Source organism: Acomys russatus, chromosome 4, assembly GCF_903995435.1.
Source record: "Acomys russatus chromosome 4, mAcoRus1.1, whole genome shotgun sequence".
In the NCBI taxonomy this organism is placed as follows: Eukaryota; Metazoa; Chordata; class Mammalia; order Rodentia; family Muridae; genus Acomys; species Acomys russatus.
Window position 1 is genome coordinate 2090363 of NC_067140.1, and position 21643 is coordinate 2112005.

General features: G+C 46.1%; 2 protein-coding genes across 4 annotated transcripts in view; one reads left to right on the forward strand and one right to left on the reverse strand.

The window, feature by feature from the left end:
* The window catches only part of Csnk2a1 (casein kinase 2 alpha 1), a 49711-nt gene extending 37877 nt beyond the window's left edge, over nt 1-11834 (reverse strand). Inside the window, exon 1 of one of the 3 annotated variants that reach the window (XM_051143509.1) lies at nt 11782-11834. The gene's annotated coding sequence lies outside the window, so the exon portion shown is untranslated. Of the gene's footprint in view, nt 1-11343; nt 11552-11781 lie in introns of those variants that run through there. The other 2 variants (XM_051143507.1, XM_051143508.1) reach the window with 2 other exon arrangements.
* Nucleotides 1-21643, forward strand: part of Snph (syntaphilin) — a 714025-nt gene that overhangs the window by 90217 nt on the left and 602165 nt on the right. The gene's annotated exons all lie outside the window — the stretch shown is intronic.

The following is a 21643-nucleotide window of genomic DNA, read 5'->3' on the forward strand; positions in this document are numbered from 1 at the left end:
AGTATATAAACAGAGATCATGGACTTAAAAACAAACAAGCGCAGGGCAGTGGTGGCGCACACCTTTAATCCCAGCACTCTGGAGGCAGAGGCAGGCAGATCTCTGCAAGTTCGAGGACACCCTGGTCTACAAAGCTAGTCTGGGACAGCCAAGGCTACACAGAGAAACTCTGTCATAAAAAACCAAAACAGAGAGAGAGAGAGAGAGAGAGAGAGAGAGAGAGAGAGAGAGAGAGAGAGAGAGCGAGCGCGCGCGCAAACAAAAGCACTTGTAAACAAAGAGTCTATGAAGCCAACCAAAAGGCTATTGAGTTTAATCTCAAGGATCCACATGGTAGGGGGGAAAAAATAACTAGCTCCCAAAAGTTATCCTGACATCCCCCACACACATGACATAAGAGTTCATCCCCATTTGCAACAAATTGTATCACTTCTCAAAAACAGAAAAGAGTCTTAGCTAGGTATAGTGGCTCATACCTGTAATCCCAGCACTTGGGAGACTAAGACAGGAGGCTTGCTGAGTTCAAGGCCAGCCTGGGCTAACAGACTGAGTGCCAGTCTAGTCTGGGCTATAGAGTAAGATCCTGTCTCACACAGGACTGTCCATTCCTCTCTCATTCCCAGTTCATGACATAAAAATATACAGCAAGACCAGAGGTCTAGCTCAGTGGTAGAATGCTTACCTAGCATGGGCAAGACCCAGGTTCACTCCCCAGCTCCTCCTCCTCCCAAACACCAAAGCAAAGCCAGAAATGCTGGTCTACGCCTCTAATGCCAGCACTCAAGAGGCAGAGACAGAAAGATCACTGCAAGTTCTGTCAATCTGGCCTATACAGTGCATGGCTCAGTTAATAAAGACCCCTGTAGCATAACAACCTGAACAAACCCCTGAGAACCTACTCCCAAATACTCTTCTCCAACCCCCACTCACACACCACGGCACAGGTGTGCATCCACACACAAAAATAAGAGCCCCCCCCACCCCCCACCTCTCTCTCAAAGAAAAAAGCAGCAGCAAGGGCCTGGTGGCATATGCCTCCAATCCTAGGGCTTGGAGGCGGAGGCACAAAGATCTCAGCACATTCCAGGCAGCCAGAAACCTACACTGGGTGTGACTTATATACTGATCCACACCTAAGCTGGTTCAGCACCTCACTCGCCCAGCAGGCCACACCAGAAGCCAGATGTACAAGTCAAAAGTTTCTTTAAAAAAAAAAAAATAAGAACTCCGGGTGGTAGTGCACAACTTGAATCCCAACACTTGAGAGGCAGAGGCAGAAGCAGGTGAATATTTATTAGTTCGAGGTCAGCCTGGTCTACAGAGCAAGTTCCAGGACAGCCAGAGCTATACAGAGAAACCCTGTTTTGAAAGGGGGTGAGGGGTGGGGGAACGGGACAAAAACAAAAACCTCTTGGTATCAGAAAATGAAAATCAAGAAAAAACTAGCAATGTCATCAATGATATAATATTTGTGGTGATTTCATTAATAATCTTCAAGAGAATCCTGAGATATAGGATATTTAATCAGATTTTACAGATGAAGAGAGTGAAGAGTAAGTCATTCCACGATGCTATTCCTCCAGCTGCAGAGGTGACAAACCAAGGCTTGGTTTGGTGAGCTCTGAACCTCCACTCTCCAAGAAGAGTTCTTTCTACCTGCCCACCCCCCCCCCCACTTCAGCTAATTCTAAATCCCACTGTTTCCCTCTCCAATTCCTACAGCTGTCTTAGAAATTATACCCAGGGCACACACACGGTAAGGTCCTCACGGCACCACCAAAGCTCCTAGGTCAAGACACAGTACATTTGTTATGACAGAAGGCCAGCCAGTTGTGAAGCTGAGGGTTAAGGGCATGTGGAGGGCCTATGTATGTACGGCAAGCAGTAAGGGTCTGCTCAATGATCATCTTTTGACTAGTCCAAATGGCTCCTTTAAACTTTGATACAGAAAGGGCACAACTTTCTAATAAATTACCCCTTCCCATTTTAGAGGGAGTATCTTTTCTTGAGACAGGACATACTATGTAGCCTAGATTGGTCCATATCTCAGGATTCTATGGGCTAGGCTTCCTGTCCTGGGTGCTGTTCACAGCCACACAGCACCATAGCTTATTTTCTGCTCCTGGAGGCCAGAAGAAGGCATCGGATACCTTGGAACTGGAGTTACAGATAATTGTGAGCCACTATGTGGGTGCTTGGAATTGAACTCAGGCCCTCTAGAGAACAGCCAGTGTTTTTAGCTGCTGAGTCATCTCTCCAGCTCTACCCCCACACCCCCTAGACAAGGTCTCTCTGTGTGACCTTAGCTGTCCTGGAACTCCCTCTGTAGACTTTGAACTCAGAGATCCACCTGCCTCTGCCTCCCTGCTGGGATCACAGATGTGCACCACCAAAGCCCAGTTCCTACCCATTCTTTTTATTTGTTTGTTTGTTTCTTTCTCAAGACAGGCTTTCTCTGTGTAGCTTTGGTTGTTCTGGACTCACTTTGTAGCCCAAGCTGGCCTCTCCACTTGCCTCTGCTTCCCAAGTGCTGGGATTACAGCCATGCGCTACCACACCCAGCCCCCACCCATTCATTTTTAACAGGATGATTTTCTTCAAATTGACAGAACATAGCTGGGCATGGTGGCGCACGCCTTTAATCCCAGCACTTGGAAGGCAGAGGCAAGTGGATCGCTGTAAATTCAAGGCCAGTCTGGTCTACAAAGTGAGTCCAGGACAGCCAAGGCTAACACAGAGAAACCCGGTCTCGAAAAACAAACAAACAAAAAAACCAAAAATGACAGAACATTAGTGAGATTGAGAAATGCCCATTAGAACATAAGTCATAACTAGAAAAATTCCAAGTGTTCACTTTTCTAAGCAGACTAAAAGGTTTCAGCTAATAAAAGCTGCTCAGAAAAATTCACAAGACCCAGTGTTAAAAGAACAGCTGAAGGGTATTTTGAGATCTGACACATAAAGATTATAAAAGATCCCTCTAACCATGATACTTCACTTTAAAGTCTTCAGATAACAGCGTTTTTCACGTAAGAAAACATCGTTACCACAAATGTAAGAAGAGCTTACTTACCATAGCAAATGTTGTTAAATAAATTTTTGTTTTGTTTTTTATTTCTAAGGCCAAAGACACAGAACTTGTGGAAGCCAACAGAACACTGCTCCTTTATCTTGCAATGTTGTGATTACTTATTACCTCAAACTTTTAAAAAGACTCAATCTTTTATTTCTATAACATATTTGGTCAACAACTGCTGAAATTCTAATCTGGCACTAATTATCAATTGTTTTGTTTCTGTGGGGAAAAATTCCAGCTGTTCACTTTTCAAAGCAGACTGAAATGTTTCAGTTGGCAATTTTTTAAAAATTTTGTATTTACTGTTTTGACACAGGGTCTCTCTGCCTAGCCCTAGGTGTCCTGGAACTTACTATGTAGACCAGGCTAGCCTTGAACTCATAGAGATCCACCTGCCTCTGCCTCCCAAGTACTGGGTTAATTAAGTCTGTGTGCTACCATGCCTGGCTTGTAATTTTAAATCAGATTATTACAAGCATTATTAATTGCTGCCTGAAAATGCTAAACCCTTAGCAAATTTAATGGCAAATCACATCAGATGTAATTTTCTGCAACTATATATTTACACACAAGTTGTCAAGTCACACAAACTTGACACTAATGTTAAAAACAGTTCATAACCATGGCAGCTCATAGAGAATGTACAGGCTGGACCTAGACCCCCTACATATAAGCGGCAGATGTGCAGCTTGGTCATCATGTGGGTCCCCTAGCAATGTGAGTAGGGGTATCCGACTGTTGCCTGCCTGTCTTTGGATCCCATTCCCCTAGATGGGCTGCCTAGACTGGCCTCAGTGGGAGAGGATTCACTTACTCCTGCTGCACCTGGAGGTGAAAGAGTGAGTTGGTACTCCCTGGGGGCTTCCTCTTCTCTGAGCAAGAGGGGGTGTGGGGCCATGAGGGAGAGGTTGGAATCAGGCTATAGTGATTAAATAGTTACTATGGTGGGTATAGCATCTAGGCTAGGTATCATGTTAACCATGCTCTCAATCCTCACAATGACTCAGTGAAGAAGCAGACGGAGAGATCTAACTATAGTCCCAGGTATCTTAGGGTGCTCAGAGAATACAGTTCCAAAGACATGAGTACTGCCTTGAACAGGATTCTCTGTCCAGCTCTTGAGACACCTCAGTTACCCTTGAGGGGATTATTTTCCTTACTGCAAAATCTAAAAACCAAACTCAAGCAGATAATCTCAAAAGTCCTTCAAACCTTGAAATATTATTTTGTCAACTGTATTTCAATGAAAGAAACAGTTTTATTTCTCTCATGCTCTAATGCTTGGTTAGTCCACATCTTATGATCCAACTTGAACACACTATCAAAGAACAAAGCCAAGCAGAGCATGGGGGAATCCCACATGTAACAACAGTACTTGGAAGGCTGAGGCAGGGGGATCAATGTGAGTTCCAGGAATGTCTGGGCTATCTAATGAGATCCATATAATAATAATAATATAATAATAATAATAACAACAACAACAACAACCACCACCACCAAATGAAATCCTTTCTCAAATAATAACAACAACAATGACCAAAAAGTACTTAATCTATAAACTGTATTTTGTAGTTATGATTGTTAAACAAATGACAACGACAGAGAGAAAATAATAGTTGTAACTTTGAGTAAGCTGAATGTAAGAGAATAGATAGACTACAGTGTAACTCATTAATTCGCCAAAATGTACATTCTATTTCCATCTCTTCTAATATACAGGAGTATCTTTTTACAGACATGGGAAACTACCAACTTATAACGATCCTATCAAAGCTATTTAGCATAGACTAAGATTTTAGCAGGTTATCTAGTCCCTTCTTCAAATTGCATCTAAGGTCAGGAACAGAATTTTTAAATACCAAGGGCTTGAGAGATGGCTGAGCTATTAAAAGCACTTGGGTTAAGAGGATTCTAGTTCAAGACTCAGCACAAACTTGGTAACTTACAACAATCTAGAACTCTGTCCAGTTCCAGCAGAACCAACACCCATGGGCACTAGACACACTTGCTGTACACAAACACATGTGTAGGCAAACACTCACAATTTAAACAAAACGTAAGTTCCACTCCATACCATCATTTTATGAATAATCTTTGCTGCCTTTGTTCTCTAGAAACCAACCATCCCAACATTCTGAGATAAAGCTAGCAAAGGCCAGTGTAAAGTTTTCTACTGTTGTAACAAACTCCCACAACGAAGCAACACCAATTATATCAGTTTCTGGAAGTCAGAAGCAGAGGGTCCTACTAGGCCAAAACCAAGCATCGGTCAGCTGTTTTTCTTGCTGGAAGCTCTGAGGAATCTCCCCCACTCACTCAGGTTTTTCGTTTGATTGCCCATGGCTGTACACCTGGAGGCCGGGCTCCTTTGATGGCTGTCAGCTGAGGCTTCCTTTGCTGTACAAGGCTGCTGTATTCATCCCAGAACAGCACAATAGAGTCTCTAATTCCATCCAAACTTCTTTTCTTTAAAATTACTACTAATAATTTTTTTGTTTTGTTTTGTTTTTACAAGACAGGGCTTCTCTGTGTAGCCTTGGCTGTCCTGAACTCACTTTGTGGACCAGGCTGGCCTCGAACTCACAGCGTTCAGCCTGCCTCTGCCTCCTGAGTGCTGGGATTAAAGGCGTGCACCACCACTCCTGCCTAATAATAATAATTTTAAAAGTACAGTCTCATTTTGTACCCCTGGCTGGCCAGAAATGTAGTTATCTAGGCTAGGCTCACCTCAAACTCCGAGAGAATCCCTTGTCTCTGCCTTTAGACTGCTGGGATTAAGGGCATGGACTACCACATCTAGCAGGTCTTTGCTTTTTAAAGACCCATGGAGCCGGGCTTGGTGGCACATGGACGGTGAGTACAAGGCAGCCAAGGCCACACAGAGAAACCCTGTCTTGAAGGGAAAAAAAAAAAAAAAAAAAAAAGAATCTACACTTGGGAGGCAGAGGCAGGTGGATCCCTGTGAGTTCAAGGGCATCCTGATCTACAAAGTGAGTCCAGGACAGGTTAGGACACACAGAGAAACCCTGTCTTGAAAAATCCAAAAAGAGAAAACAAAACAAACAAACAAACAAAAAAGGAATCCAAAGACTTATGGATTAGGGTTGGAGAGATGGCTCAGAGGTCCTGAGTTCAATTCCCAGCAACCACATGGTGGCTTACAACCATCTGTAATGTGTTCTAATGCCCTTCTTCTGGCTCTGCCATGCAGGTGTACATGCACACCATGTATACAAAATAAATAAATAAATCTTTTAAAAAGGCCATGGATGAGACCGAAGCTCCAGGGAAAAAACAAGATAGAATAATCCTGCGTTCCTTAAAAGTCGGTATCAGTGGTTCTCAACCTGTGGGTTGTGGCACCTTTGGGAGTCAAATGACCCTTTCACAGGGGTTGCACATCAGATATGGTGCATATTAATACTTACATTAGGATTAAATTACAGTTATGAAATAGCAATAAAAACAATTTAATAGCTGAAGGTCACCAGAACATGAGGAGCTGTGTTAAAGGGTTGCAGTATTAGAAAGTCTAGAACCGGGCTGGAGAGATGGTTCAGAGGTTAAAGAGCACTGACTGCTCTCCCAGAGGTCCTGAGTTCAAGTCCCAGCAAACACATGGTGGCTCACAACCATCTATAATGTGATCTGATGCCCTCTTCTGGCCTCCAGGTATACATGCAAGGAGAGCACTGTACACATAATAAATAAATACATCTTAAAAAAAAAAGTCTAGAACCACACTAACTTACGTAGTCCCTTCTGCCACAAACAATATTCTAGAGATTAGGGATCCAGCATTTTAGTACGGTCATTTTGTCTCCGAAGACTTTCATTGTCCCACCTACCAAATATCCATCTGATACCAAGTTAAGTCCCCAAAGGTTTTAAACCACTACAGCATCAACCTAAAGCCTCATCTAATACTTCTGCTTCCAGGTTTAAGAGAAAAGTAAATCTCAGTCAGGAGTGGTGTAGACAACTGTAATCCCAGTACTTGGCAGGCAGAATCAGGAGGATGGTCAACAAGTTCCAAGCCAGCCTGGTCTAATGAGTTTCAGGTTAGCAAGGGATACAAAGCAAATCCTACCTCAAAACAAAAACCAACAACAAAACTTCTGCATTTAATTTAGGTATGAAATGCTCTGGGCTACAATATATTAACTAAAACATCTGGAACATACACGTAAGAAACACACCCAAAGTAGCTCCATTTCACTATCCAAAGAAAACCCTCTGCTGAGCCAGGCGTGGTGGCACGTGCCTTTAATCCCAGCACTTGGGAGGTAAAAGCAGGCGTGGATCACTGTGAGTTCAAGGCCAGCCTGGTCTACAAAGTTGAGTCCAAGACAGCCAAGGCTACACAGAGAAACCCTGTCTTGAAAAACCAAAAAGAAAAGAAAAAAGAAAAAAAGAAAGAAAAGCAGCACTATTTCAGAGTCCAACAAGACTCTTTAATTTTTCCTACTTTCAGTAGACAGTAGCATTGTTACTGTAGGCCTAACATTATCAAGAACACAATGGTGCTTTTATGAATTTCACAGGGTCCACTCCCTTAAAAAGATATTCACTCACAAGCAGGTTGCACCTTCAATGTTTTTGCTAGAACATCTAAGCTTTAGGAAAACAAACAAACAAAACAAAGCCCTGTTTATTTGCAAATAGATTTACAAACTCTACCTTCCACAAAAGCACAAGATATACAGGGGGGTAGGGGTGGGGGGTGCAGAGCACACCTGTAATCCTAGCTCTCAAGGAGGCAGAGGAAGGCGGATCAATGTGAGTTCAAGGCCAGCCTGGTCTACAAAGAGAGGCCAGGCAAGGTTACACAGAGAAACCTGCTCTTGAAAAATACAAAAAAGCACAAGATACAATTTCTGCTGAGTTTGCTGGCCAGTCATTTCATGAGTTTGCAGTAACATGTAACTCACCCCTATCTCAGTCTTCACTAGCCAAGTTATTAACATCCACATTCCTACTAACAATCTGTTGCAGGTCTTTTCTATCATACTCCTCAGAGTTCTTCCAACCTCCTCCCACTGGCACTGCTATGTTTAGGTAAGAGAACACCCCACTCCTGGTACCAAAGTCTATTCTAGTGTTCGACTACCATATTACCACCAAAGTAACAACTTGCATTTATTTTATAAACTTATAAGTTTATTATCCTACGTTTTCTGTAAGTTGTAAATTGGTTAAGCTTGGCAAGGTTAGGATCTCATGGCCCAAATCAAATTACCTGCAAAGCCATTTTGCTTGCTAAAAACTCTAGAAAAAACCCACTTCTAACTTATTCAGATGTCTGCATTCAGTTCCTTGTGGTCTACGTTTCCCTTGCTGTCAGATACGAGGCTCCCCCGCACTGTACATCACACTCTCTCCAGCTTCTCTAGAGCACCTCACAGAGTCCCTCTCAGGCTTTACCTTCATCTGATCTCCCCATCTACCCTGATTCCAACTGGGAAAACGTACTCTGATTTTTAAGTGCTCATGTGATCAATCCATGACTAAGCCAGGATCCAGGTTAATTTCCTATTTTAAGATTTTGGAGGCTGAAAAGATGGTTCTGTGCAAAAGTACTGCTCTTTCACAGGACCCGAGTTCCATTCCTAGCTCCTCCACTAGGCGGCTTCTTATCACCTGGAACTTCAGCTCCAGGAGACTTCACACCTTTTTCTGGCCTCCATGGGCACCCACATATATATAAGTTGAAATAAAATCTTTCTTAACATTCACTACATCTGTAGACTCCTTTTCTACTATATAACAGTATATTTATAGGTTGTGTATTTCAAAGTATGGGTCCTCACGCAGGTTGGGTATCATCTACCTGTGTGTTATAAGCCCAAACCCCATGTTAAGTCTTTAAGCGCAATTTCTAAGAAAGCCTTCCCTTTCTTTAAATGGCCATACATATTAAAATGTTGTGTTCAGGGCTGGTGAAGTGTTTGCTGTGTAAGCAGGAAGACCTAAGTTCAATCCTCAGCAGGAGGGAATCAGAAATAAGAGCATCCCTGGGGCTGGCTGACTAGCCAATCTAGCTAAACCACTGAGTTCCAGAATTAGTAAGAAACTGTCTCAGTAAAATAAAATAAAATAGTGGGGCTGAAGAGATAGCCTGACAGGTAAGAGTGGGTACTTTTTCTTGCAGAGGATGAAAGTTCAATCCCTACCCACCCACACTGGGCAGCTCACAACTGCCTGTAATTCCAGCTCCTAAATTTCCAACTCTCTTCTGGCCTCCTTGGCTACCAGCACTCATGTGCACATACCCTCACACAGATTGATGATGATAATAATAAAAACTTAAATTAAAAAAGCGGAGAGCAACTGACGATGACACCTGACATCCACCTCTGGCCTCCATGTTCACCTCCAGACAAAAATACATATACGTGAATATATACACACACATGAAATGTTATGTTCACAGATAAAGCTAAAGCTGGGTGTGGCAGATCACACCTGTATTTCCAGGACTTCTGAAGGCTGAGGCAAGTGGACTCAAGACCATCCTGGGCTACAGAAGGAGCCCTTGTTTCAGAATACAAAAGCAAGCAATGAGCAACAAAGAGCAGACAAAACAAAAGCAGACTGTGGAAATGTAGCCACTTAGTTCATCCAAGTCCAAACCTCCAGGTAACCCAGAAACTGGCCCACCATTCATCCTCTTTGAGTACCTGTTTTTCACTTATTTTCCACAAAAGCTAAAATAAAGTAGGTATGGTGTGCTTAGTTTGACTCAAAGAAAAGTTGTCAAGAGTAACCTAACTTTGCAACCATTAATAAAACCAATCTAAGTAAATAACCAACCCTTTCCTTCTTTCTTCAAGTTACACATCCTCCTCCAATAACAAACTAAAGCCAAATAATTTCAAAGTCAAGGAAGGGCAAACTTGCCCTGGTAGGGCTGTGGCAGGTCACCTTCTCAAGACTACATACAGGAGTTTTAATGTTCGTCCTGGACTTCCAGCCTCAGGTCTACTAAGCAAGTATAACCAACTGATTGGTAATAACTACAAAGATGGTTGCTGAAGTGATCCTCACAAATACTTCACCTAGACGGTAGAAATCCCAAACATATTCACTAGCTGCTCTTTAGTAACAAGTCGTATCTATCGAGCGCTTACTGTCTGCCACTTACAAATTATCTTAGACACTTCCTAACACAAATGTATAAGCTAGGAAATACCACCATTTTACAAGGAGGAAAACAAAGCCTGCAGACTTTAGGGCACACAGCTAAGTCAGTGGCTCCGACATTTGAGAACCTAAGTGTAGTTCATTGCTATTGGCCTATATGGCCAGTCATTCGACAAAATAAGGTCTTCAACTCTTGCTGGGGGGCGGGGTAATCTCCCCTTCCTATTTTGTTTCTCATTTCTTCTCCCCTTCCAGAAGAACTGAACAGTTACAAGAGAATCAATTCTTCCCAAATAACCTGTCCCCTTTTCACAACACTTTCCTCCCCTACAAAAGCAACGACAAGGCAGCAATTCTCCCCAACCCTTGACTTTGCTTCCCCAAAACAAATTCCAGAAGTTTCACCCATCACCGGCCTAATCTATGTTCCAAAGCTGCAAAAAAAAAAAAAAAAAAAAAAATCAAAGAAACAAATTCGAAAGTCCTCTTCTTTCCTAAGGTCACTAGCGTGTACTCCCAGGCAACCTTTCTCCTTCTCCGGTACCCTCTCTCCTCCACCCAAGGCTCCCAAGGAGAGCACAAATGCCCAACTCCACCCATTCGGCCCCAATTCGTGCTTTCCCTCGGCCTTTCCTCTCCAACAACCCCGCCCCGGGGCCCCCACCACCTGGCACCGGGGCTGCAGGTAGGAAGTTCAGCCCCGCCCAGAAGAACCGGAGGAAGGCCCCTCTCCCGGCTGCCCCGCGGGCAGCGAGGCTCCACGCCACTCTGCTCGGCAGGCCCCTCTTCCTCCGTGCGCCTCCCCAGCATCCGCGCGCGACCCCCCAGGCTCCCTTCCCCCTTTCCGCCACCCCACCTCCAAGTTGTCCCTTAGTCTCCGCCCAGTCCAGCCTCCCTCCTGCAAGAACCTGAAGTGTGACAGCCAGCTCCCACCCTCACACCGGCCGGTCCCCGTGCCTCGCTCTGCGCCTTCCCGGGGCGGCCGGGATGGACTGCAGGGGCCTCGGGTACTGTGTGCGGCTGCCGGGGGGGGGGGGGGCTGGCAGGGGAAGGCGACAGGCCGCTCCGGGGACCGGAGAGAGCGTGCGGAGCGACCGCGCCCTGCTGCCTTGGCCAGGGCTCACCCGCGCGCCCCGATGACCTCGGCCCGCGGCTCCCACGGTACCTGCGGTGGAAGCGGCAGCGGCAGCAGCCGCGCTCCCCTATCCTCACACAGACAATATGGCGGCGGCGGAGGAGGAGACACACGGCTCGGCCGCCAGCCGCAGGGACCAGAGCGAGGCTGCAGCCTCCGCTGCCGGAAGCGGAACCCCCTCCCAACCAGAGGCGGGTCGGAGCCGGAAAAGGCGGAGCCGTCCCGCCCTCGGAGGCTCTGGCTGAGTGCGGCCATGCTAGCTTGACCCAGCCTTCGGTCTTGAAGAAGCGTTCGGTGATAGGTTGGGGAGCTGAATGGAATGCTCATCGTAAAGTTTAATAGCGAGAATTAGCAGAGAAGCGCATTTTAGTCAGGACTTGTAATAGGTGGCTAGACAGAACATGAGCGTCCCATCAAGCATACAGACCGTTGGTTTGACACAGCCGAACATGGCGTGCTAGGTTTCCTGCACTCTACGCCTAGCGAGAGAGCGACCAACCGGCGAATCCCTTCCTTTCTTCAAAGAAGCTTGCGCGACCTTCCGTACGGTAGCGCGAAGCATCCTGGGAGCTGAAGTCTCTCCTGCTCGGACCTCTAGTCTAGGTTTAGGTTTCCAGCAGCACTTGTTTTCCACCCTCGGAACTTGGAGTTTAGGCTAACGAAAGTTGGGTACCGTAGGGGGCGTGGCTCTGCAGTCCAGAGTCTAGGGAAAGATGTTAATAACCCTCTACAAAACAAGGCCCTGTTCCTTCTATGGAATCCTATCCAGAGCTGCCTATTCAGAATACCATAGCGTCTTTCTGTCTTTCAATAGCGCCTCATCCATTATTTGCACGCGTTGCCTCCTCCAAACAGACACGCAGCGCTTTGCGCTCTTAATACCAGATTATGTTCTCCTTTTGCTCAAAATTATCCTGTGAATTCTCAAAATTCTCTTTTGTGCACCAAACACTTGCCTTTACACTCAACAGCCACCACCGCCACCCCACCCCCCAAAATAAAACAAACAAAACTTCACTAAATTTCTTTAGTCTCCTGCCTTCTCTAAAATTCCTGATGTTTCCACTCACTAAGACTGCAAACAACCCTGTAACTGCACAGTGTCGCCTCCCTCTCTTTTGAACCGTGTTACAAGTAGCTTGTGAACTGGATAGCTTGTATGCATTTGTTGCATTTATTCAGAGGGTCTCTTCTGCGGACCTGCTCTCCTTGAGCTCCCAAATTCAGGTACCATCATCACTTAGCAGCCTGAGGTCCCTAGCTGGCCTCCTCCATCAGACTGTGAGCCCTCTAGTAGACAGAGGGTGGTGTATAGGGGTGCTGTGTTGAACGCTATCTCATACTGGCCTCACCAATAAGCAATAAGTAAGGGAGAGGTGTGAAAGGCTGAAACAAGGGTGAGGAGGCTGGGTTATTTCTGTACCAGCCATTATCCCCAGCTGCCTCAGAATAACTGTCTATTCCAGGGATAGGCTTTCCACCCTCTCCAGCCCCGCCCCCCCCCACAGTTTGTCAGCTGACTGGCACCTCTGCTCCCAAAGAGACACTCATGCCCCCACCATGACACGGGAATGGTGGTGGCTTGCAGATACGTCGTGGTGGGCAGCTACTTTTGATGGGCCTCTCCCAGACAGGTCTGTGATAGTTGATCCCAGTTGCCTGAGAATGGTCTGATGATTATCTGGGTGTCAGCAGTCTGAAGCCATTCTCTTTCCTGGGCCTCAGTTTTCCCTTCTGGGAACTGAAGTAAGTGACTAAGGAGATTCTAAGGTTGCCCAGCTGGGTATGGCGATGCATGCCCGGAGTGTCAGCACTTGGAAGGGAGCGGCAGGAGGATCAGCAGTTTGAGGCCAGCCTGGGGTGCACGAGACCATTCACGGTCACAAAGCAGAGGGCTGCGTCTGGGGTTATAGCTCAGTTGGTGGGTGCAGTGTTTGCCCAGTAGCATGCCCTAAGCTTTCAGTTCAATTTCCACAGCTCTGCATAAAATGAACCTAATGACCTTCGATTGCTTGAGATTAGTGAATTTGAGGCCAGTGTGAGTGACATCAGATCCTGCCTATAAAAATAAATAAATAAATAAATAAATAAATAAATAAATAAATAAATGCTGGGGGGGGGGGACACCCAAGTAGATGTGAAATAGATATAAAGCGTTAGCTAGCCCTAAGTACTATGAAGGAAAATGATAAGCAGTTCTGAAGAATTGAGTGGCTCAGAAGCTCCCTCTGGGAAGGGGAAAGTAAGCAGAGAGCTGCCAAGGTAGGGCAAAGCTTGCTACATTTACAGGCTGCCTTAGTGTGGCCGCACTATGCCTAAGGGAGGAAGGAGAGTAGGCAGGACCCTGGGCTGCTTCCGAGTGAAGGGGGGGGGGTCTTCCTGGGCTTCTGCACCTGCCTCCCTGCTGACCTGTGTTGACTCAGGCAGTGCCTAGGTGGCCTAACAAGTTTTTTATTTGTGTATCTATTTTAGTGTGTGTGTGTGTGGGGGGGGGGATTGTTTGTTCACCATTTGTGTATTTGTGCAGGTACCTTCAGAGGCCAGAAGAGGCCAGGCACCAGATCCACTGGACCTAGAGTTATAGCCAGTTGTGAGCCATGGAACCAGAATCCTCTGCAGGAGCAGCCAGTGCTCCAAACTGCTGAGTCATCTCTCCAGTTGTGTGCCCCCTCCTTTTTTTTTTTTTTTCCCCAAAGAAAAGGTCTTACTATCCTTTTAGCCCAGGCTGTCAAACCCTTGGCACTTCTTATGCTATAACCTTCTAAGTAATGGTATGTGAACCTCAGTGCAGGCTCAATTACTTCTTTCTTTCTTTCTTTTTTTTCTTTCTTTTTCTTTTTTTGGTTTTTTGAGACAGGGTCTCTCTGGGTAGCCTGGGCTGTCCTAGACTCTTTGTAGACCAGGCTGGCCTCGAACTCACAGCTATCCGTCTGCCTCTGCCTCCTGAGTACTGGGATTAAAGGTGTGCGCCACCACCGCCTCATTTTGCTTTTTAATCTTCACATGTTAAGACAATTTAGAGACCAAAACTATCCCATGGCCCTGATGAGGGAGCTGAGGGCCAGGAAGAGCACAGGTGGAGACTGCATTCTAGCTGGAGGTATTAGGTAGGCATCCTTACTGTACTGTAAATCTAATGTCAGTTTTCTGCTGCTTAGCAAGCCAACCAAAAGCACAGAGACTAAAGATGGCAGCCAGCCGTGGGCTTGTTGTCTCTGCGGTTTGTATATTTACTTTGGAGGCAGCTCTATTCTGTGCTGCGTGGTTTTGTGTGGGTTCACCGTGTCTGTAACCAGCAAGCTGGCTGTTCCTCTGTTGTCTTCCCTACATGTCTGAAAAATGGCTGCTACTGTAGCCTGAATACTTGGTTCTTCTCCATGTGACAACCTCCAAAAGAAAGGGAGTAGAAACAACCAGACGTCTAGGAATTGAGACAGGGGATTGTACTATCTCTCTGTGTTCTATTGAGGAAAGCCAGTCATATGACAGGCCAGCTCAGATTCAAGAAAACGGGGCATAGACACCTTCTCCCTCAGCTCCCGCTTCAAAAAACAAAAACAGACCAACCAACAAACACTTGTTTTACCCGCTTGGGCCAGTGGTGGTGGTGGTGATGGTGGTGGTGGCGCAGATCTTTAATCCCAGCAGAGGCAGGCGGATCTCTGTGAGTTCGAGGCCAGCCTACTAAACAAAGCAGGTTCCAGGACAGCCAGGGCTGTTACAGAGACAAACCCTGTCTCAAAAACAGACAAAAAAAAAAAAAAAAAAAAAAAACTTAAACTTTTTTATTTCATGTGTAAGAGTGTTTGCGTATATATATGTACATATTTGGTGGTAAGCCATGTGGGGGCTAGAAATTGAACCAGGGTCCTATCTAAGAATAGAAAATACTCTTGACCTCTGAGCCATCTCTCTTACCCTTATTCTTTTTCTCTTCTTTCTTTTTCCTTTTTTATTTTTTAAACTTTGAGACAATTCGCTAAGTTGCTCCCACTGACCTTGAACTCGCTGTGTCGTTCAGGAGTCCTTGAACTTGACACTGAGACATATTGTACCGTTGGGAGCCGCGCATGGTGGTGCACGCCTTTAATCCCAGCACTCGGGAGCCAGAGGCAGGCGGATCTCTGTGAGTTTGAGGCCAGCCTGGTCTACAAAGAGTCCAGGACAGCCAAGGCTACACAGGGAAACCTTGTCTCAGAAAACAAAAACAAAACAACAACAACAACATATTGTACAGTTGAGTGCAGAGAATGATGGGACTGTGGCTATTTTTGAAACATATCTCACTAAGTGACCATTCATTATGTTTGAGGTGTGTGTGTGTGTGTGTGTGTGTGTGTGTGCGCGCGCGCGCGCCCGCGCGCGCATCTGCCAGTGAAAGTTATATGTGTCATTTCCTCAGGTGCCTTTTTTTTTTTAAGACAGCGTCTCTAACTAGCCTGAAACTTACCTGCTGACTTATTTATTTTTATTGTATGTGTATTTATTTTATGTGCCTGTAATGTACACATGTAGTGTCTGATCCCCGGAAGTGAAGTTACAGACAACCTGGGTCCTCTGCCAGAGCGGCAAGCGCTCTTAACGACTAAGCCATCTCTCCCGCGTGTTTCTGTTTGTTGTTGTTGGTTCTGAGGCTGGAACTCAGCTTCTCAAGCGTGGGAGGCGAGTGTTTATGACTGAGTTGGCTCTCCGGCCTGAGCGCGCGCATAGTTTTGAGCCATTACTACGCATCAAGACGAAATACAAGATGCTTTTCACACTCTGACTCATGTAGTCATCTCAGCAGTCCTGTGACACTTCCTTAGACGTTATACACACCAAGGCCAAGAGTTTCGACAGTTCATCTCAGGTCGTGTCTGCAAGTCACAGCCACTGAGGAAAGTGAGGATGCTATTATGCCTCCTCATGGAGAGCTGACTGATGAAAAGCAAAAGACAAAGGAATAATTTGTGGAACATATTGAAAAATGGTGCCACTGGGGTGTGGTGGCGCACACCTTTAATCCCAGCACTCGGGAGGCAGAGGCAGGCGGATCGCTGTGAGTTCGAGGCCAGCCTGGTCTACAAAGTGAGTCCAGGATGGCCAAGGCTACACAGAGAAACCCTGTCTCGAAAAAAAAAAATGGTGTCAGAATACATCTCAGATCTAGAAAGGACACTTGCCTGCAGTGTGCAAGGCTCTGGGCTCAACTCCCAGTACTATAAGAAAAAAGGATGAGAGAATGAGAGTGTGTGTCTGGGCGTGATGGTGTGCCACATGCTACAATCCCCAGCCCTAGAAGGTTGGTGCAGGAGGAGTGTGTGTCTGGGCGTGATGGTGTGCCGCGTGCTACAATCCCCGGCCCTAGAAGGTTGGTGCAGGAGGAGTGTGTGTCTGGGCGTGATGGTGTGCCGCGTGCTACAATCCCCAGCCCTAGAAGGTTGGTGCAGGAGGAGTGTGTGTCTGGGCGTGATGGTGTGCCGCGTGCTACAATCCCCGCTCCTAGAAGGTTGGTGCAGGAGGAGTGTGTGTCTGGGCGTGATGGTGTGCCGCGTGCTACAATCCCCGCTCCTAGAAGGTTGGTGCAGGAGGAGTGTGTGTCTGGGCGTGATGGTGTGCCGCGTGCTACAATCCCCGCTCCTAGAAGGTTGGTGCAGGAGGAGTGTTTGCATTGAAGGCGATGCTACAGTACAAAGTGAATATTGGGCCAGTCAAAGCTACACAGAGCCTGTCTCCAACTGCCATCCCCTTCCCCACAAAAGAAAACAAGAGTAGATATATATGTGCTGTCAAAGGGTCCAGGAGGGTTTGCCACCAGCAGCTAAGGGAGCCTGTCTCTAAAAGGGAAAGAGGAGGGAATGTTCACTTTCAACGTCTCTGTCTGCATTGTTTGATTTTAAAAAAACATCTTATTTATCTATTTATTTATTTTGAGACAGTTGTCTCACTGTATATCCCTGTCTGGCTTCAAGCTTGCCGTATAGACCAGGCTAGCCTCAAACTAACAAAGATCTGTCTGCCTCTGCCTCCCAAGTGCTGGAGTGTAGGTTACCACCATGCCTGGCTTTTATTTTAATCTAAAAAATTCTCGTTCTGTGCCAAGCACGGTGGCGCTCGCCTGTAATCCCAGCACTCGGAGAGGCAGAGGTGGGTGGATCTCTTGAGTTCAAGGCCAGCTGGGTCTACAAAGCCAGGCTACACAGAGAAACCCTGTCTCTAAAAACCAAAAATAAATAAGTAACTCTTTTTTATTACATTCATTTACTCTGTTCGTGTGTGCCGTAGTCCTCCAGTGTGTTGTAGCACATGCCCAGAACTCAGAGGACCACTTCTGGGAGGTGGTTCTCTCCTTCCATCACGTGGTTTTTCAGGGACTGAACTCAGGCCATCAGGCACCAGCTAAACTCTTTTTATTGTTGTTGTTTAATCAACCATGAATTTTACTTCCACCACTCACAAAATGGAAAGTCTTTATTGCTGATGTTCGTTTGTTTGCCTGTTTATTTTTGCAGTATTGGGGATTGAGCCCATGGCTTTGCGTATTCTAGACAGCCGCTCTACCACTGAGCTACATCCATAAGCCTACGACGCACTTAAATGGCTTTTGCCAGATGTGGTGCACACCCCTTTAATCCCAATTTACAGGAGGGAGAGGCAGGCAAATGGATGATTTTTCGGCGCTAGCCTGGTCTACAGAGGGAGTTCTAGGACAGCCTTGGCTACACAAAGAAACCCTGTATCAAAAAATCAAAATATAAATTAAAAAATATCTTTCAGCCGGGCGTGGTGGCGCACGCCTTTAATCCCAGCACTTGGGAGGCAGAGGCAGCCTGGTCTACAAAGGGAGTCCAGGACAGCCAAGGCTACACAGAGAAACCCTGTCTCAAAAAACCAAAAAAAAAAAAAAAAATCTATCTATCTATCTATATCTTTCAACTTGTCCCTCATCTCTGTCTTTTTCTGTTTTTACTTTGACTAGTTTTCCTTTTCGGGGAACCACATCCCAACCCTTTATCAGTTCTGGCCTGAATCCTCCTCCTGTAGGTCACCCTTACACATGGCTGGAAGATCATCCACTAAGCTCTGTTCTTGCGGAAGAGTTTTCAGTAACAGCTGAGCATTGCATCACATGCCTGTCACCCCAGCATTTGGAAGGCAGAGACAGGAGGACCAGGAATCAAATGTTACTGTGAAGAGAAAAGCCACACCCTTTGGCCACGTGTACATTTTGTAAATGTGACTTCAATTTGGTGGCACTCCAGTACTGTTACTTAATTAGGGTATAGACCCAGACAAGTTATTTGATCTCTCTGAGCCTCAGTTTCCATAACTGTGGAAAAGCAGAGCAGAAAGAAAAGGCATATCTTATGGCCACCTTGGTCACCTGGTTCATTCTCTCTCAACTGGGGGCAGCTGGCATTTCCTGTCCCTTGATGTTACAATGGCCCAAGGGACTTGATTATATACAAAGTGATCATGCACACATGACAGCCTAAGCCTTAGGAGTTCTCTCATGCACACTTAGCATCCAAGCCCTTAGAAAACTGAGGCAGGAGGATTGCCAGTTCCAGGCCAGCAATGAGCTACACAGCAGATCTGTTTGAGTTCAAGGCCAGCCTGGTCTGCATAGTGAGTCCCAGGACAGCCAGGGCTGCACCAACAAACCCCATCTCTAAGGGGGGCGGGGAGAATTGTTTGTACTGTAATGTTTGATTTTATTAAATTCGGTAATTTGGCCTCAAACTTGCTATGTGGCAGAGGCTAGCCCTGTCTTTCTGATCTTCCTATCTCCACCTCCCAGCAGCTGGGACCACATGCATGTACCCCTTCTCCTGGTTTAGTGTGTAGCACAGGCTGGCTTCAAAACTGCTTTTGCTAAATGACAGCAGCCATGAGGTCCTGATCCTGCTTCCAACTCCAGTGTTCTGGAGTTAAAGGTCTGCACCAACACACTCCTTTGTTAGTTTCGTTTTATTTGTTTGTTTGTTTGTTTTGTTATTTTGTGCCAGGGTTTAGCGATAAGCAAGTCTTCTACTAACTGAGCTATGCCTAGCCCAGTAATTCTCTGGTGTGTGTGTGTGTGTATGCGTGTGTGTGTATGTGTGTGTATGTGTGTGTATGTGTGTGTATGTGTGTGTGTATGTGTGTGTATGTATGTGTGTGTATGTGTGTGTATGTGTGTGTGTGTGTCTGTGATGGCATGTGAAGCATGTGCGTGTGAAGGCTAGACAAAGACATCAGATATACCAGTTTCTCTCTCTCTCTCTTTCTCTCTCTCTCTCTCTCTCTCTCGCTCTCCTTCCCTCCCTCCTAAAGACAGTGTTTCTCTGTGTAGTCATGACTATCCTGAACTCACTCTGTAGACCAGGTTGGCCTCAAACTCACAGTTCGGCTAAATATGTAGCCCACGCTGGCCTTAAACTCATGATCCTCTTGCCTCTGCCTCCATCACCAAATCCTACTGGCGTGTGCTACCACAACCGGCTTTACTTCTCCTAGACATGGTTTCTCGCTGAACTGGAAGCTCAGCTTTTTGGCTCAACTGTTGACCATTGAGCTGCTGGGACACACAGCCATGTCCAACTTTCTTCGTGTATCCTGGGAGTTCAAACTTAGGTCCGTCTGCCTGAAGAACAAGTATTCTTACCCACTAAGCAAGCCAGCTCCTCAGATCTCAGTCATCAATTTAAAATATTTCAAAATTTAGTTTTGTGTAGGGGTCTTTTGGTTGTGTGTATGTCAACACACCGTGAGGCCAGAAGAGGGCAACTGACCCTCTGAGCCTGGAGTTACAGATGAGTGGAAGCCACCATTTGAGTGCTGGGAATCAAACCCAAGTCCTCTGCGTGGCTAAGACAGTGCTTGTAATTACTGAACTATCTCTCCAGCCTGGTGGTCTTGCTCTCAAGTAGCTGAAATGTCACCATGTATGGCCAGTATTTACTTTTGAAAGCTATAGGGTGTGTGTGTGTGTGTGTGTGTGTGTGTGTGTGTGTGTGTGTGTATGTGTGTATGTGTGTAAACCTGCACCTGTATATGAGATGTGTGCCTGCGTATGCACACAGGGGCCAGAGGGTGATATTAGTGTCTTCCTCAGCCGTTTTCCACCTTATTTTGTGTGTGCACTGTGTACGTGTATGTACACATTTGTGTGTAGGTGCCCACTCCTGCATGCACACAGAAGTCAGAAGAGGCTATCAGGTACCCTCCCATAGCACTAGCTACTTTATTCTTTGCAGCAGATTTCCCACTGAACTATGAGCTCAGTTTTCCACATAGGCTGCCAATCATCCAGCCCTAGTGATGCGCCTGCCTACCTCCCACATCTCCAGGCTTACAGGTGCATACAAGACCACACCCAGCTTGTTCCATGGGCATCTGGGATGCAGGCTCATGTCCTCTCGTCCTCATGGTTGCACAGCAAGCGCTCTTAACTACTGAGCCATCGTTCCAACCTTATTTTCTGCCAGTCTTTCAGTGAACTCGCAGCTCACTGAGTGACTGACCTGACTGGCCAGCAAGCCCCAGTGTTCCTCCTGTTTCTGGTTCCCCAGTGCTAGGATGTTTGTACATGGCTATCCTCTGAGCCATATCTTTATGAGATAGCTGTGACACCTTGCAGAAGACCATCACAGTTAAGCTTGTTGACGGTTGATGTTCCCTCACAGGAAAAGTCAGGGAGGGCAGTGTGGGACCCTCACCAAGTGTTCACCCACTCCTCCCGGCCAGCTGCATGCAATGCTGCTGGAATCGCACACAGTCTCTCTGGGTGTGGCTTGAGCACATGCTATTGGTGGGGAAGGAGTAGGGAAGAGAGATTTATCTATGTAGCAATAAAAGAATTATCATCTAGGCTGAGAATGGACTTCCCAGTAGGGATACTTTAAGGCCACTCATAACCCCTGACTGTTGTTCGAAAGGAAGCCCGATGAATTCATTGGTTCCCCAAGGTGTGTAACAGGTCTTTGCTACTTTATGAGTTCTTCTTTTTCCCACCCTTTATCCCTTCCCACGGTTTCACTTCCTACCATTAGATAGGCAAGAAGGAAGGATAGATGGGGAAAGAAAGAAATTAGATTCAAGAATCAATCTCTCTTTTCTCTCTCTCCATCCATCTCTCTCTGTCTGTTTGTCTCTCTGTCTCTGTCTCTGTCTCCCCCTCCCCTCCAAGTTCAATTCTTCTTTTTCTCCTATGTAGTGATGGGGGTGAAATCAGAGGGATAAAGGGTGGGGGAAAAAGAAGAACCCACAGAGTAGCAAAGACAGGTACAAAGATGAACTTTGGTGGCATTGCGCTCTGTTTGTTGTCT